At 46.2% G+C, this 17,302-nt stretch overlaps 1 long non-coding RNA gene across 2 annotated transcripts in view; it reads right to left on the bottom strand.

The window, feature by feature from the left end:
- The window catches only part of LOC133260343 (uncharacterized), a 30,073-nt gene extending 21,801 nt beyond the window's left edge, over window positions 1–8,272 (bottom strand). The window contains exon 1 of one of the 2 annotated variants that reach the window (XR_009740765.1): window positions 7,056–8,272. This is a non-coding gene — a long non-coding RNA (uncharacterized LOC133260343). The remainder of the gene's footprint in view (window positions 1–7,055) is intronic. The other variant, XR_009740764.1, reaches the window with a different exon arrangement.
- Window positions 8,273–17,302: the final 9,030 nt, after the last annotated feature.

The raw sequence follows: 17,302 nt of genomic DNA, 5'->3' as shown, positions 1-17,302 counted from the left end.
GGGTCACAGAGTCGGACACAACTGAAGCAACTTAGCAGCAGCAGCAGCATGGCTTCCTTCACGACATAATAAAAGAACTGAGGAATTGCAAAGTAGGCCTAATGGCATGGAAAGCCTAACAAATTTCCTATCTGGTTCTATCTAGAAAAAGTTGACTGATCTTTGACCTAGAACATCCTGATGACAATTTGTATGTGCTCAGTCATGTTCGACTCTTGGATCCCATGGACTGTAACCCGCCAGGCTCCTCTGTCTATGAAATTTTCCAGCCAAGAATACTGGATAGGTTTGCCATTTCCTCTTCCAGGAGATCTTTCTGACCCAGGGATCAAATCCGTGTTTCCTGCTTCTCCTGCATTGGTATGCGTGCTTAATCACTCAGTCATGTCTGACTTTTTGTGACCCCAAGGACTGTAGTCTGCTAGACTCCTCTGTCCATGGGGATTGTCCAGGCAAGAGTACTGGAGTAGGTTGCCATGTCTCCTCCAGGGGATCTTCCCAACTCTGGGATCGAACAGAGGTCTCCTGCATTGCAGGCAGGTTCTTTACAGTCTGAGCCACCAGAGAAGTCCCTACAACAACAGTAGCAAATAGTTTATATGTACTGTGACTATGACAGGTGCTATTGTATGCATATGACAAGAATTAACTCATTCAATCCACACACTTAAAAAAAAAAAAAATCCACACACTTACCCTGGCTTCCCTGCCCCCAGGCTTCCCTTCCTTGGCCTTCTAACATCCATTTATGGAAATCAAATCATGTGGCTTTAAATTCACTCAAGATCACCACCTTCTACCTGCTATTTAAAAAAAAAAAAAGAAATCCTAACTCCTTCCGTTGCATATGAGGGCCTCCATAATCTGAGCCTCTTTTCTCTCTCCTGCTTCATTTTTACCACTCTTGTCATGAATTTTATCCTCAATACTTTATGCCCATTCTGTGGATTCTTCCTGGAGCATCTTTCCTTCCCCTCCTTCTTGGCATCTTTCCTTCCCCTCCTTCTTGGCATAATTAACTCCTCAAGTCTTGGATCAGATTCTGCCTTCTACCTTAAAATCTTCCACACTAACCCCTCCAAGACTGGCCATGTGCTCACACTCTGGGCCCACATTGTTCTGTTTATCTTCATCTTAAACACTTAAAACATTCTTTTTAAAAAACTAGTTCTTTACCTAGCAACCCCTTGGTAGACTGTGAGCCCCCTGAGGGCCAGCTGTGTCTTGTTCACATTTGTAACCTGAGATCAGGCACAGGTTCTAGCTGGGAGTAAGTACCTGCTGAAATAATATCCATTTTCTTAGAATCCATTTTGATATTTATTTCTATGATTATTGACTTGAGGAGGAGAGAGAGGCATTTCCTTTCCTAAGTTCAGAGCTAATGGAGAAATAAGACATAGAAAACCCTGATGGAGATCAAACCATCTTCCAGATGGAGATGTGTTACTGATAAATCAAGTAGGAGATTTAAGCTTTGGAGCTATAGTGTTACAAGCCAGTGTGCCGCTTTAGCTCCCCGAGTTAGGCAGATTTACCACCCGTCCTGGCTGAGTTGGAAAATTTGGGGTGTCCCTAGAGCAGGCAGAGAGTGCCCCAGTGAGCTTACAGAGTGGAGGACGGAGAAGGTGGGTGTCCTAGGCGGGCTGCCCCCAACAAGGCAGAAAGGTTCTAAGACAATGCTCAGACCTTCTTCCAAGCTGCCCTCCTTAGTGAGTGTGAGAGAGGCGTGTCCAGGAATTCCCTCCTCATGCAAACAGGAAGCCTGGGAAATGGGGATCCCCAGTGTTATTATTTGCATCTACAGAGAAATTTGCAAGTAATGCAGTGCTATGAAGTACACGATCTCTTCTGCGCACAAATAGTGTAAACTGGGGTGTGCCTGTAAGTGGATCCAGCATAATTCTTCTTCCAACCATAAATCGGTTAGCTAAGGGGTGGCTGCGGCTCCTATGTTGCCTCCTGGCATGGATTTAGTAGACTTTTCCAAAGGTGGTGATGATGTCAGCTGGCATTCTAGCCTTCAGCATGACCAGGGGCAGAGGGAGCAGGCAGGGGCCTTTGCAACATTCCCTGTTACCTGCCACCATGAGATCTGGACAAGATCTTCAAAGGCTGAGGAGCTGAGGGGCGGGATTTGGGAACATGAGAGAACCAAGATTAAATCATGGCACTGCCTTTACTGGCAGTGCATGCCTGGGCAATTGACATGCTCTCTCTGAGTCTGTTTTATTTTTAGCCAAACCATTTCACGGGCTACTATGATTGTTTCAGGCAGGAATAGTGGGAGTCAGAACTAGGACTGTGATGGAGAAAAGGGAAAAAGTTTAAAAAATACTTCAAAGTAAATTCCACAAGATTTTGGTGGTTATGGTGAAGGTGAGAGAAGAGAGAAGAGTCCAGACTTCAAATTGGGAGGATTGGATGGGTGTGACTCTGTGCTTAATTAAGATCAGCAGACAAATTCAAACTGAGGTATAAAAAACAATTTGTTGTTATTCAGTCAATAAGTTGTGTCCAAGTCTTTGTGACCCGTGGACTGCAGCACATCAGGCTCCTCTGTCCTCCACTGTCTCCCAGAGTTTGTGAAAATTCCTATCCATCGAGTTGGTGATGCTATTCAACCATCTTATCCTCTGTCGGCCCCTTCTATGAAGATTATTAATTTGGCTTGGGGCATGCGGAGTTTAATGTGCCTGAGGACATCCAAGTAAAGGTGTCCAACAGACAGATGACCCTAAGGCTTAGGAAAGAGGACCAGGCTGGATATGGGGGAAGGTGTCATCATCCCCATGTGGGATTTACAACAATGAGTTAAGTTTCAATAAAATATTTTAATACAGTCATCCCTCCCCCAGATCCCATTTTATTGTCTTCATATCATTTATTATCACTGGTAGACTATATATTTTATTTGAGTGATATTATTATTTGCCATCCTCCACTATAGAATGGCTCAGACTGTAAAGTGTCTGCCTGCAATGCAGGCGATCTGGGTTCTATCCCTGGCTCGGGAAGATCCCCTGGAGAAGGAAATGGCAACCCACTCCAGCACTCTTGCCTGGAAAATTCCATGGACAGAGGAGCCTTGTAGGCTACAGTCCATGGAGTCACAAAGAGTCAGACACGACTGAGTGACTTCACTTCACTATAGAATGTGACCTTCAATGGAGTGAAGATTTTTGCCCAAATTGTTCACTGCTACATCCTAGTATCTGGAGAGTTACCTGGCACATAGTAGATGCTCAAGACTTTGGGGTTTTTAAAGATTTTTTTTTATGTGGACCATTTTTAAAGTCTTTATTGATATTGCTTCAGTTTTATGTTTTGGTTTTATGGCTCTGAGAAATGTGGGGTCTTAACTCCCTAACTAAGGACTGAACCCACATCCTCTGCATTGGAAGGCAAAGTCTTAACCACTGGACCATCAGGGAAGTCCCTCAAGACTTTGCTGAATGTATATATAAATGATCCTACCATGAAAGTTCACCACTGTGTTAGTTCAGGAATGTAACAATGTAGCTACTGTAGTAATTCTCAAAGTCTCAGTGATCCTATTGACATTTTTGTCCATATGCTATTTTGGTTGTGGGGTGTATAGCTGTATCCCTAGCCTCTACATACTGGATGCCAGTAATATGTCCCGTCTCCCATTCGTGACTCCAAAACGTCTCCAGACATTACCAGGTGACACAGTTTGCTTTTCAGTCACACCTCAGTTCCTTGTGTATGGTCCAGTAGACTCCAGGGTACCTATTTCAAGGACTAAGTCTCCTTCCATCCTGAGGCTCCACCATTCCCTAGGGCCTCACTCTTCCTTGTGGGATGCTCAACATTCAGCCAGAGAGGCGTAGAGGATTACGTGAAAGCCAAGCCTAGAAGCAGCATCCATCATTCCACCCACACGCCCCACCTACCTGCAAAGAAGGCTGGGAAATGTGGTCCTTCTCTGTAATGGAAAGCAAACGAACTTGACTAAAGAACACTTGTACTTTGTTAGTGGAAATGTAAATATGTATAGTCACTATGGAAAATAATAAGGGGATTTTTCAGAAAATTAGCAATAAAATTACAATATGATCTAGCCATTCCATTTCTGTGTATTCATCCAAAGAATGCAAAAACACTAATTCAAAAATTATAGGTACATCCCTATGTTCATTGCAGCATTTTTTACGGTAGCTACAATATGGAAACAGCTTGTGTCCATCGATGGATGACTGGATGAAGATGTGTTATATACATATACATATATATACACACACAATGGAATACTACTCAGCCATACAAAATGCAGTCTTGCCACTTGTGACAACATGGATGGCCCTTGAAGATTTTATGCTAAGTGAAATAAGTCAGAAAAAAACAAATGCCATATAATTTCACTCATTTCACTCATGTGTGGAATAAAAACAAACAAACAATAAATGAATCAAACAAAAATAAAAACACAGATGACAGAGACTTGAGTAGTGGTTACCAGAGGAGATGGGCGAGTGGACACAATGGGTAAAAGGCGTCAAAGGATGGTGACGGATGGAAACTACAGTTTTGTGGTGGGCACACTGCAGTGTATACAGAAGTAGAAACAGAATGCTATTACACACGAAACTCATATAATGTTATAAACCAGTGTTAGCTCAATCAATTAGGAGAAGGCAATGGCACCCCACTCCAGTACTCTTGCCTGGAAAATCCCATGGGCAGAGGAGCCTGGTAGGCTGCAATCCATGGGGTTGCTAAGAGTCAGACTCGAATGAGCAACTTCACTTTCACTTTTCACTTTCATGCATTGGAAAAGGAAATGGCAACCCACTCCAGTGTTCTTGCCTGGAGAATCCCAGGGATGGGGTAGCCTGGTAGGCTGCTGTCTATGGGGTCGCACAGAGTTGGACACAACTGAAGTGACTTAGCAGCAGCAGCAGCTCAATCAATTAATCTATCTACCTATCTACAGTCCATGGAATCACAAGAGTCAGACGTGACTTAAAGACTAAACCACCACCAACCGTCTATCTATCCAGCTTTGATATACTTGTTGCTGAAGAATTCAGCAAACACAATGCAAAGGATTCCTGAAGCCAGCCACTGTGTAAGGCATGGAGACCTTTCTGTCTCTAGAAGTATTCATTCTCCCTAGGTCCACTTCAGGCTGTTTTTAAATTAAGGTGGATCATACACATACAAGACCTACCTCAAAGTTCATTATTGGATTACCGCCCTTGGCATCAAGGGAGGAACCACACTGGTTAAAATGATCTGGTTTGCTCCACCTAAGAATCTCCAGGGTTTTATAGTTGACCTCCAGGTACTATCTGACTTATCTTTAGAACTCTAGTGCTTCCTTCCCTAAATCCCTTTACATTTAACAAGTAAAAAAATACGTACTGGCACAACATGCCAGTACCTAGTAGGGCCTCAATAAATATTTATTAAATAAATGAATGTTTATTATTTTCATGCCTAATTCTGACTTCTGAAGACAGTGCTAGGTGTATCTCCTACTTCAGTCCATAAAGAAATATTGAACATCTCCATCTGCTTCCCTAACCACATGAATGCCATCAAGCAATTCCCTCTGAAGCCGTTCCCACTGCTAGGATGCTATGAAAAGGGTTGTTCGGCTCACTATGTGGTAGCTGCTGTGTCATTTTTAAGTAATGTATGTTCTGAATTTCAAAGGAAACGTGTTATATAAAAAGGAACATTGGGTCGTGAATTTCCTCCAACATTATCGTATTTACCTTTAAACTGGGCTTATGTGTTTAAACTTGTCTCTGGAGTCTTAGTCACTCAAAACACCAACACATACTTTGCAGAGAGAGTTTGCCACTCATAAGATCCACAGGCATTTGATGATTTTTTTCTTTTTTTTTTCTTAACATACACTTTCCTCTTCTGTCACTCTAAGCTTAGTTTAGTTGTACCTACGCTCCCTTTCGAAATGCTATCTCCATGAATCTCATCTTGCTCATTCTTTCAAGCTGCTGTCTTTCAAGAAGCATCTCAAGGGAAATACACCCTGAACAGCCTCATCAGGCCTCAATGATGTCTTCTGATTATACATTCAATCAGTACAGACTCCATTTCTCTCTTCTGCTTTCCTCATCACAGTAACTACAGTCTCTCCCAGATAACATCAACACACCAGCCTCATAGGGTCATAATGAAGAGTCCTTTCAGGAGATTAGACCAAGCATCTCTAGTTGGTCTGAATTTCATGACAAGAAGCAGAGGAGAGGAGAGAGGGTGGGAGGCTGAAAGCACCCAGGACTCCTTTGAACAGCAGCCTGGGGCATCACCAGGAACAGGGACATGGTTGGCTGGAGAGCACGGGGTCCATCCCCAAACACAATCTCTGTCATTGTCACTTGTAACCCATTTTGATATATGTTCATTCCCACAAAACAACAGAAGCAGATGAAGTCTGAGGCTCAGAGAACAGTAAGATAAGGGAAGTCTAACAAGAAATGCAAAGGCAGATTAGGGAGGCCAGTGGAAGCTGGTGAACACAAGTCATCAGGCCACAGAGAGCAGCAATATTACACAAGGCTTTGGAATAGGGAGGAGGGGACAAAGTGAACAAGGATACCCAAGGGAACTTTGCGGTTTTGTAAAGAATTTTTGATGTGGACCATTTTTTTTTAAGTCTTCACTGAATTTATTACAATATTGCTTTGTGTTTTAAGATTTGGTTATTTGACTGCAAGTCATGTGGGATCTTAGTTCCCAGACCGGGAATCAAACCAGCACCCCCTACATTGAAACGCAAAGTCTTAACCACTGGACCACCAGGGAAGTGTCCCCCCGGCCCCGCCCCCTCCCCCACCTCGCTCCATGAGAACTTGTAAATCATGCAGAAATGTATATTGCTGGCCTGGGACACTTACCCAGTTTTAGCCTTCTCAAAGACAGTGCCCCTATGTCACAGGCATGAACAAGGATTCATTTGCCAAACTGGGCGAGAGCAGCAGGTGCTTCATCTAGGGAGTTGGGAGGCTGGGTCTTAGGATGAACATTCTGATATGACTGGTAGAAAGATGAAGGACTCTTACCCACCTGGATAACAGCACAGTGAAGGGGCATCGAGGGCTTCCTGTGGGCCTCCATGCAGTAGTTTTGTTCAGACCTTGCAGCGACCAGCTGAGGTCGGTGTCTTTATCCCCACTTGATAGATAGGAAGACTGACACTCAGCCAGGTTAAGTGGTGGCTGGAAGACCACCTAGCTAGGGAGTGGTTGCCTGTTCTCTCCTGCCCTGTGTCCTCCTCGGCTGCCTGTGACGCGTGATGCGTGAGAAAACATTTTGATATGGGTTTCTTCTTCTTCAGTCCCTAAGTCATGTCTGACTTTTTGTAACCTCACGGTCTGCAGCACGCCAGGTTCCCCTGTCCTTTACTATCTCCCAGAGTTTGCTCAAACTCATGTCCATTGAGTCAGTGATGCCATCCAACCATCTCATCCTCTGTCATTCCCTTCTCCTCCTGCCCTCAATCTTTCCCAGCATCACTGATATTTATTTAATGCCTTACAGGTAGAAACACAATGATCACTATTCAGAACTCCAACGGCCAGAGGGGTCCGCAGTGAAAACGGCTGCCTCCAAAAGTTGTCTATTTGCCCGCCCCTCACTGACAGGTCACAATACGGAATGTGACCTCCGGAGGTGGAGCAGGTACCGTCATAAACCCACCTCACTCTCCTGTTCCATCCAGAATGGTTTGACTTCACCTGTGGTTCCTTGCTCCTCACCTCCCCCGCCCCACCCGCCATGCCAAGTCTCACGTATCTCTTCCTTCTCTCTTCTTAGCCCCTCCACTTTCAATCACTCTGCCTGGAGTCTCCCCACTCACTCCTACTCTGGGCAACCTCCACGTATCCTTCTGGACTCAGCTCAGAAGCCCAAAAACTCACCATGGCCTCCAACTGTGGTGTCACGCCCCCTCTGCCCCTCTACCCGTGTGTTGGCATCTCTCTCTCCCCCCACTGGGCAGTGACTGGGGAAGCTAGGACCGCATCTCACAGGTATATGCCCTAGTGTCCAGCACAGAGCTGGCCTCGTCAAGACTGACATGCTGATTTTACACTGAATGCACAATTACAGACAGAACTCAGGCAGTCTGTGCTCGCTCTGATGTCTCTTCTCCTCTCTCAACTCCACAATTCTACACCCAGACTTTTGATAAAGATGATGCCAACAACAAACTGCAGATCTCTTCTCCTCATCTGCCACTCTTCCAGAAAAGTTCACCTTCTGCAAAGTCCAACTTGCAGAGTGGTAGAAACAGGGAGATTCACAGCCAGTTCCTAGCTTTGGAAGGATCTGATGGAGCCTGAGGAGATGGTTGGGCTCTTTTTTCTTCCTTAAATAATAGAATTTTTTTTGTCTGAGGCCAGAAGTCTCCAGCTGGGCCCTGGTTTAGTCAGGCATCTCCCAGATTTCCTCTTGTCCCAGGGCCCCTTTGAGATTTCACATGCAGTCTGCATATACAGTCCTGGAGAACTTCAGTCGAAACGAAGCAAGTTGGAGAGTCCTTCCAAGGTGGTGGTGGTTTAGTCTCTCAGTCATGTCCTACTCTTTGCAACCCCATAGACTGTAGCCTGCCAGGCTCCTCTGTCCATGGGATTTCCCAAGCAAGAATACTGGTGTGGGCTCCATTTCCTTCTCCAGGGGTTCCTTCCTACCCAGGGATTGAACCCGCATCTCCTGCATTTCAGGGGGATTCTTTACCAACTGAGCCACCAGGGAAGCCTGTTCTTCCAATTGGCTTAGCCAAATAATTAGAAAGGTTGGTCTGGAAACACTTTGAACATTCTGACCTTTATGTTATTGGAACAAGCAAGAAGGATTCAGACTTCTAAACCTGGAGAACCAGAGAAGGACATTCCCAAAAATGAAACATGAGCTATAGGTTCAGTATTCTACCTGGGAACAGAGACACAAAGAAAACCACTAGTATATTCCACATTTGTAAAGTGAGATGAGAGGCATGGGCTGTCTTTGGAAGGCAGAGAAGTAAGAAACTGTCCTTTCCCTGGAGGAATTCATAGTAATTTTAAAAGAGGAAAGTCAGAAGAATTACATAACTTAACATCCTAACTCCAGGCCCAACAGACTTTCTCCAGCTTACATACTTACCAGATGTTCATTCACCCAGGGCCTTCCACATTTTCCACACTGTGGACCACTTCATAAAGGGCAAAGACCATGAACCCCATCAAGAGCTATAGGAGAAAAAATTACTAAGAGGGCTGGGATAAACTTACTTGCAATATTAGTGAATGCTTTCTTCTTTCTGTTCATGTTACAGTTGAATTAATTGTTCACACTCAAAGCCAGTATGACAAGAGGCCAACCCAGAGATCACCAAAAAGACTACAGTTGGAAAGCATTCATTTCCATTTCTCCTTCCAGACTCATGTGAGATTTCACTTCTTCCAGGAAGCCTTCCTTGATTCCCTGCTTTATTCAACAGAATGAATTCCTCCTTACCCTTTGATCATGCTGCACCATCATTTCTCTTTGTTTATTTGTGTGTAAGTCCAGCCTTGAACCGTGAGCTAACTTCCCAAGGGCAGGACTGTCTGCCCTTACCACATCCCCAGGATTTATCAGACTAATGGCATCCATGAGGCCTAGTAATGCTCTGTTGAATCAAACTGACATGTGTATAGGAACCCAGTTCCTATGAACCCAGTTCATAGGTTGTCAGGTCTTACATATGAACCATTTGAATGCCTTACCCTCTTCCTCAGCACAAGTCAAGGTGCCTTGGAAAATCCATTAACCTGGAAAACATAGGCCAATTAGAGGGACATGTTGCCTTGCTGAGCCACCAGCTGAAATGCCAGCCAGCCTTCACCCCTTTGAAATCACCTACCTGCGTGAAATTAAATTTTCCACTTTGTTGCTGTTGTTTAGTTGCTAAATCATGTCTGACTCTTTTGTGACCCATAGACTGCAGCTCTCCAGGCTCTTCAGTCCATGGGATTTCCCAGGCAAGAATACTGGGATGGGTTGCCATTTCCTTCCCAATCCAGGGATCAAACTTGCATCTCCTACATTGGCAGGTGGATTCTTTACCACTGCGCCACCAGGGAAGCCCAAACTCTTCACTAAGAGCATGGCAAAGTCCGCTGAGTCATTCTTGGCCGAAATGTGGTTTCCAGTAACCTAAACTTCTGCCACAAAGAGATGATCCATCACATACGCAGGTTCCTAATTCTCTCATGGGGAGTGTAAGAGATTGGCTATTGACCAGAGAAATCATCCAATTAACCCTCCCGCTCAGACCTGATTCATGCCCTATGACACCTGCCAGCGGGTCCCCTGACCTGGTTCCCAGGGGAGGACAAGGCAGCCTAAAAGAGCGAGGCAGGGAGGCAGGGCGGGGACACCACTTGCCAGCGGGGAGGGAGGCTTCCCTGGAAGAGGGACATAAGCCTGGCTCCTGGCACACACAGAGCCTGTGTACCTGGGAGCCTGACACTCCGTGTTGAAAGAGTTCCTCCACCAACAGATTGCAGCCTGCAGATTACTCAGCAGCAGCGTGGGGGAGCCTGAGGGGAAGCAACAGCCTTCACAAGGAAACCAGTCCACGCCCAGGTTGCACCTTTTACCCGGGGAACTCGCCCAGGGCCAGTTCCTATGCCCGCTGCCAAGACAGCCAGGTTGGCCTGTGCGCAGGGAGGCGGAGCTGGCTGGCAGAGCTTCTGCAGGCTGGTGATTTATGGCTCATCCCTTCTCCATTCTCCCTCCACCAATTTCTCCTACATCTTCCTAAGGTCTCCCCTACTGAGAGCCCAGGATGAACCAACAGAGATAAGAACGGAGGTCCCCACATGGAACTGCTCAATGTTATGTGGCGGCCTGGATGGGAGGGGAGATGGGAGGAGAATGGATATGTGTAATGTTATGTGGCGGCCTGGATGGGAGGGGAGATGGGAGGAGAATGGATGCGTGTCTTTTGTTGTTCAGGCACCAAGTTGAGTCTGACTCTTCTTGACCTCGTGGATTGCAGCATTCCAAGCTTCCCTGTCCCTCACCATTTCCCAGAGTTTGCCCAAGTTCATGTCCATTGAATTGGTGATGATACGTGTATAGGTATGACTGAATCCTTTTGCTGCCTATCTGAAACTATCGCAACACTGTTAATTGGCTCTGTTAACATTGTTAATACAAAATAAAAAGTTTCAAAACAGGAAAGTGAAAGTTGCTCAGGTGTATCCAACTCTGCAACCCCATGGACTATACAGTCCATGGAATTCTCTAGGCCAGAATACTGGAGTGGGTAGCCTTTCCCTTCTCCAGGGGATCTTCTCAATCTAGGGATCGAACCCAGGTCTCCTGCATTGCAGGCGATTCTTTACCAGCTGGGCTATCAGGGAAGCCCTCAAAACAGGAAAGGTGATCCCAAAGAAAGCTTTCCTCAGGGAAGATCACAGCAGATGCTTGCAGCAGCCTTGACTGCCCTTGCCCTCAACCCCCATCCTGCATCATCCACTCCATCTTCCTCAAAGCTCCAGAGTGAATTCTCTAGAAGGCTCATCAGAACCTCTCGCTCATCTTCAAGGACAGCTTCAAAAGTTCCTTGTTTGCTCTCATCAGAACTCATTAGCAAGACAGACACCGCCTTGTGTGCCTTCAGTCTCCCCAGATTTGTCTCCAAGTTCAAAGGAAGCCCCAAGGAGCGAGGGGGAGCTGTGATCCCATCGCCTCCATTAGTGGCGCCCTATGCATGTATGTTTGGTCTTTCTCCAATCTCACGTAGAAGGCTGTGCCCACACAACTTCATGGTCCTCTCAGCTACCCCACAAAGCCCCTCAATACAGAGAATTTGGACCCCTAAAATGCCTCATTGCATTTTAGGCTCCAGTTAACCTGCACTCCAGTTAACAGTCACTCAGTCATGTCTGACTCTTTGTGACCCCGTAGACTGTGATCCACCAGGCTCTTTTGTCCATGGGATTCTCCAGGCAAGAATACTGGAGTGGGTTGCCATTTCTTTCCCCAGGGGATCTACCTAACCCAGGAATCGAACCTGCATTTCCTGTGTCTTCTACACTGGCAGGCGAATTCTTTACCACTGAGCCATCAGGGAAGCCCTTCAGACTCCAGAGTATAAGCCAATTTACAGTTTCCCAAACATACCATGCTGATTTTTAGCCATCAGATAGCAGTGTTTCTGGAGCGAGGCACTGGCAATACCATCAGGAACCACAGGCAGACCCGGTGTTCTCAGATTCCCCGGAAGGGAAGATGATGCTGAACAAGCAGCTGTACCTTTGCCCACCTGTTCCCTCTGGCTGGGATGCCCTTTCTCCTCTGCTTCCTGGCCAGGTCACAAATTCCCACTCCTTCTTCAGGAGAGTCTAGGGACTTCCCTGGTGGTCCAAAGGCTAAGGTTCTGGGTTCCCAATGCAGGGATCGATCCCTGGTCAGGGAACTATTAATAAATTCCCACAAGCTACAACCGAGAGTTCGTATGGCACAACTAAAGATTCTGAATACTGCAACCAAGACTGAAGATCCTGCATGCTTGCAGACCAGCCGCAGCCAAATAAGGGCTTCCCGGGTGGCGCCAGTGGTAAAGAACCCGCCTGCCAATGCAGGGGGTGTAAGACACATGGGTTTGATCCCTGGGTCAGTCCGTGGGGTCAAAAAAGTCAGAAACCCTGGGTCAGTCTGTAGGCTCGAAAAAGTCAGACATGCTTCACTGACTGAACACTCAGGCACGCTCAGCCAAATAAATAAATATTAAAAAAGAAAGGAAGACAGCCTAAATGCTGTTCAGTGTAGGTCATTCTTAGCCTTCTGCCTTCAAGATTCTCATCCTATCTTGGTCCACTTTGCTGTGTGTCTCTCCCTGTTAAGAAGAATGCAACCTCCTTGGTGATAGAACCCACATGACCTCGTTTCTGCCTTCTCATGATACATGCCTAAAAAATACTGGTGGGTTGACAGAGCACCATCTTGTAGCCTTCTGGATTACCTTCCTCCACCCCTTCTGCTAGCGTCCAAGTGTCCTGGACCTCCTCAGCCACCACCTCCTGGTGTCTCTGCTTCCAGTCTTGATCCCTACAGATTCCCCATACAGAGGCCAGTTCGACCCCTTGCAGCATAAATCCCATCACATGGTTCCCAGTTCAAACTCCCCCACACTTAGTCTTACCCCAGTCACCACCACTGTCCGCAAGACCCCATGTGAACAGGGCCCCGGGTTATTCAGGTACCTCGCCTCATGTTGCCCCCACTTCCTGTACCTTGTGGCAGCCACCCTGACCTGCTTCTGAAACCCCCCAAACCTGCCCCACCTCCCTGCCTTTGCCCTGCCATCTCCACTGCCCAGATACATTTCCTTTGACACCCTCACACCCCGCTATTTCCTTTCCCCAGTTCTCAGCGGGCTTCCCTGGCTTTGTATCTGAATCATCCCATCAGATGATGCGTGTCTCCATCATCCCACCACCCTGTCCTCTGCTTCACTACTGTGTTTCTAGTGCATCTCATCCTCATCGCTAGCACCAGCCTTGCTGTATGTGCTCATTGACTTGCTCTTGGCTGTTGCCCACACTCCATGCCTGAGGTTTGCCCCAGGTTATTCCTGCAGCAATACTCTGCTACATCCAATCACTGGACGCCCTCAGTGCCTCCCCCTGGGGGCAGACACTAGGGGATCTGAGGTGGGTGAGACCACCTTTTCCTTCTTCCCTGTTCTGAAGCTACGATCATGGAGCAGCAGAAAGGCTGGAGGAGGCCACCTGCAGCTTGCCGCTAGCCCTCTCTCACCCCGCGGGCCTGCTCGGGAAGGGGGAGTGTAACCCAGATACCATCGGGCTTTCACAAAATCACACTCCTCAAACCATTTCCTGGCAGAATATGGGGCAACTTGAAAGGTAAGGACTACACAGATTCACCAGTGTCTACACGGCAGCCAGGGCCAGAATCTGGTCACCATCTTCCTCTGCTTGACAGCCCCAAAGAACCCCCGCCTTTGCTTCTTTTCTGGGGCTTCCTGGAGCTGACAAGACTTTCCAGATATGGCTCCTGACTTTCCACGCCCAGCTGTCCGCACACTCAGCAACTCTCCCCAGTTCTGACATTCACCCCTCCATGCTGTTTACTCCAGTTCTCCTAAGAACTATGGTTCCCTGAGGTTCCAAGCTCTCTCAAGCCTCCACACCTCGGCTTAAGCTGGTCCCACTGCCTGGATCACCCTTTCCTCTGTCTTTAGTGAATATGACCCATTCATCTTTCAAGCCTCAGCCCAAAGACCACCTCCATGAAGAGTGCTGACACCTCCTCCAAGTGTGCCCCGACCAGGCACAAATGCTGTCCTGGGTGCCTTCCTGGAGCTCCAGGAGAACAAGATCAAGCAAGCAAATACAGTGCAACCAAAGTAGGCTTCACTGGGACTTCGCTGGTGGTGAAGTGGTAACGCATCTGCCTCCCAATGCAGGTACATGGGTTCAATTCCTGGTCAGGGAACTGAGATTCCACATGCCACCGGGCAACTAAGTCCATGCACCACAGCTAAAGAGCCCTGGCACCGCAGCAAAGACCCAGCACAACCAAAAAACAAACAAACCAACCGTAGGCATCATTGGCGACTGCCCCACAGCTAAAGACTGAAATGCTGTGGGTTTTTTATAAGCAGATTCAATTTAGTTCAACGGGCATTTATTGTATAACTGCTTAAGCCAAACACATTCACAAATAACTACTGCATTATAACTGGTCCCTATACTCATTACCTGGATAACCAAAAATTGGCTGCTTTTAAAGTTCGAGACATTTTTTAAAAATATTCTTCAGCTTCTATCATCTTTAGCCATGTTGCTGGAGTCTCATTGTCAGAACCTTTTGATGGAAGGAAGGCTAACAGACTTTCCTGGAGTCAAAGCACAGATGAGCTAATTTACATACTGCTTGAATATAGTTAGTGTTGGATGCAGGGCTGTAACTTTAAGCTCATAAGAAGATGGAAAGAAATTAAGTGAGAATCCACCCAACGCTATGGTGGACACAGCCACTGACACTTTAAGAAAGTGTGGGTTTTCATAATTGAAGAAGACACATGTACCCCAATGTCCATTGCAGCACTGCTTACAATAGCTAGGTCATGGAAGCAACCTAGATATCCATCAACAGATGAATGGATAAGGAAGTTGTGGTACATATACACAATAGAATATTACTCAGCTATAAAAAGTAATGCATTTGAGTCAATTCTAACCAGGTGAATGAACCTAGAGCCTATTATACAGAGTTAAGTTAGTCAGTCAGAAAAAGCCAAGTATCGTATATCAGTGCATATATATAGAATCTAGAAAGACGGTACTGATGATTCTAAATGTGGGGCGGCAAAGGAAACACAGACATAAAAAACAAACTTTTGGACATGTTAGGGAAAGGAGAGGGTGGGATGATTTGAGAGAACAGCATTGAAACATACACATTACCATATGTAAAAGAGATTGCCAGTGGGAGTTTGCCAAATGATGCAGGGATCCAAAGCTGGTGTTCTGTGACCACCTAGAGGGGTGGGAAGGGCAGGGAGGTGGGAGAGGGATAAAAGAGGGAGGGAACATATGTATACCTACAGCCTGTTTCATGCTAATGTATGCAAAAACCATCACAATATTTTAAAATAATTATCTTACAATTAAATTTTTTAAAAGGTGGGTTTTGACTGAGCTTACTGTGTACATTTGAGAGAGCATGTGTTTATGGCTACCAACCTTCCAAGTAGAACCAAAACCCAAGGAGGGGAGTGACTTCCTTTGTGTTGTTCACTGTATCATCTCCAGTAACAAAAATAGTGCCGGACACATGCTAGATGCTCAAGAGATATTTGTTAAACTGTTGAATTCATGATGACACACTGGTAACCTGCTTAGGTCAAGTGAAAATCCTCATTTTCCTGCAGGAAATACCGCAGGCCCCTAGCTATTAGTATCAGAGCCCCGGTAAGGAACCTCTCACTTCATCATAAATAACCCAGTCCTTTTTCTTCTTATATGATGAGGGCCAGAGACGGGGAGCATAGTATCTAACATCACGCAGCTCCCCAGCAGCAGAGCCGAGAGGGGAGGAAACCAGTCAGGTTAGGCGTAATCTTCAGCGTACTACTTGTAAGCTTTCTGACTTCTAAATAACCAGTGCAAATTTCTTAACGTTTCTGAGTGTTTTTTCATCAGTAAAAAGAAGATGGTAGGGCTATTTCAACAAATTTAGGTGGTTACATAAAATAACAAGTAGAAAGAAGTTTGGCAGATAGTATTCAATAGGAGCTCATCAAATCTCAGGAAACACTAAGAGATGCTCAGAATAGATAACCTGCTGACAATAATAACAGTCACATTTTGTTGAGACTGACAATGTCCCAGGCACAATGGTGGGAGATTTCACCTGCAGGAGTTCATTTAATCCTTACAACACCCACTGAGGTTGGTACTGATGCTGTTCCACTTGACAGCTGAAGAAACTGAGGCTCAGAGTGGTTTCCTAGCTCACCCAAGATCACCTCCCATTGGTCTGACCCTGGACTCTGGGCTCCCAACCATGATGCCACATTGCTTGAAGAGCATGACCAGTGTGTCCTTGGAGCTCTCTTTAATATCAAAGATTTGTGAAGTAGAGAGGATGCAGGACCAGGCTAAAGGCATTTCCCAAGTCTGAGAATCGCTAACCCTCTGAAATCTCTGTGGAGATCTTTCAGCTGCATTAACTATATATTCCTGGACCTCTCAGTTTGAAAATAGGGAATAAAATTTACTATCATTTAAGCCCATCTTTCGGGCTTCCCAGGTGGCTCAGTGGTAAAGAATCCACCTGCCAATGCAGGAGACACAAGAGATGTGGGCTCGATCCCTGGGTCAGAAAGATCCCCTGGAGGAGGACGTGGCTACCCACTCCATTGTTCCTGCCTGGAAAATGCCATGAGCAGAAGAGCCTGGCAGGCTGCAGTCCATGGGGTCACAAAAGAGTCAGACATGACTTAGCAAATAAACAATTACCCTAGATGGGAAAATTTTCTTCAGAAAATAAAGTCTCTGTCTGGTCTGTCTTTCCCTCTGTCTCTGTCTCTCTCACAGATACACCTATATGCTTATCTCTCCCTCACCTGACTGCACTAATCTCTGTAGCCCAGTAATTCTCAAAGTATAGTCCGTGGACCCATAGCAAGAGCATCATCTGGGAATTCACTGGATGCGTGGAATGTCAGACCTACAGAGTCAGGCACTCTGGTCTCGCTGTTCCAATGAGCCCTCCAGAGGATCTTACACACACTAGAGTCTGA

Source organism: Bos javanicus, chromosome 14 (genome assembly GCF_032452875.1).
Source record: "Bos javanicus breed banteng chromosome 14, ARS-OSU_banteng_1.0, whole genome shotgun sequence".
In the NCBI taxonomy this organism is placed as follows: domain Eukaryota; kingdom Metazoa; phylum Chordata; class Mammalia; order Artiodactyla; family Bovidae; genus Bos; species Bos javanicus.
Note: the sequence above shows the minus strand (reverse complement) of the source record. Positions and strands in the feature narration are given on the sequence as shown.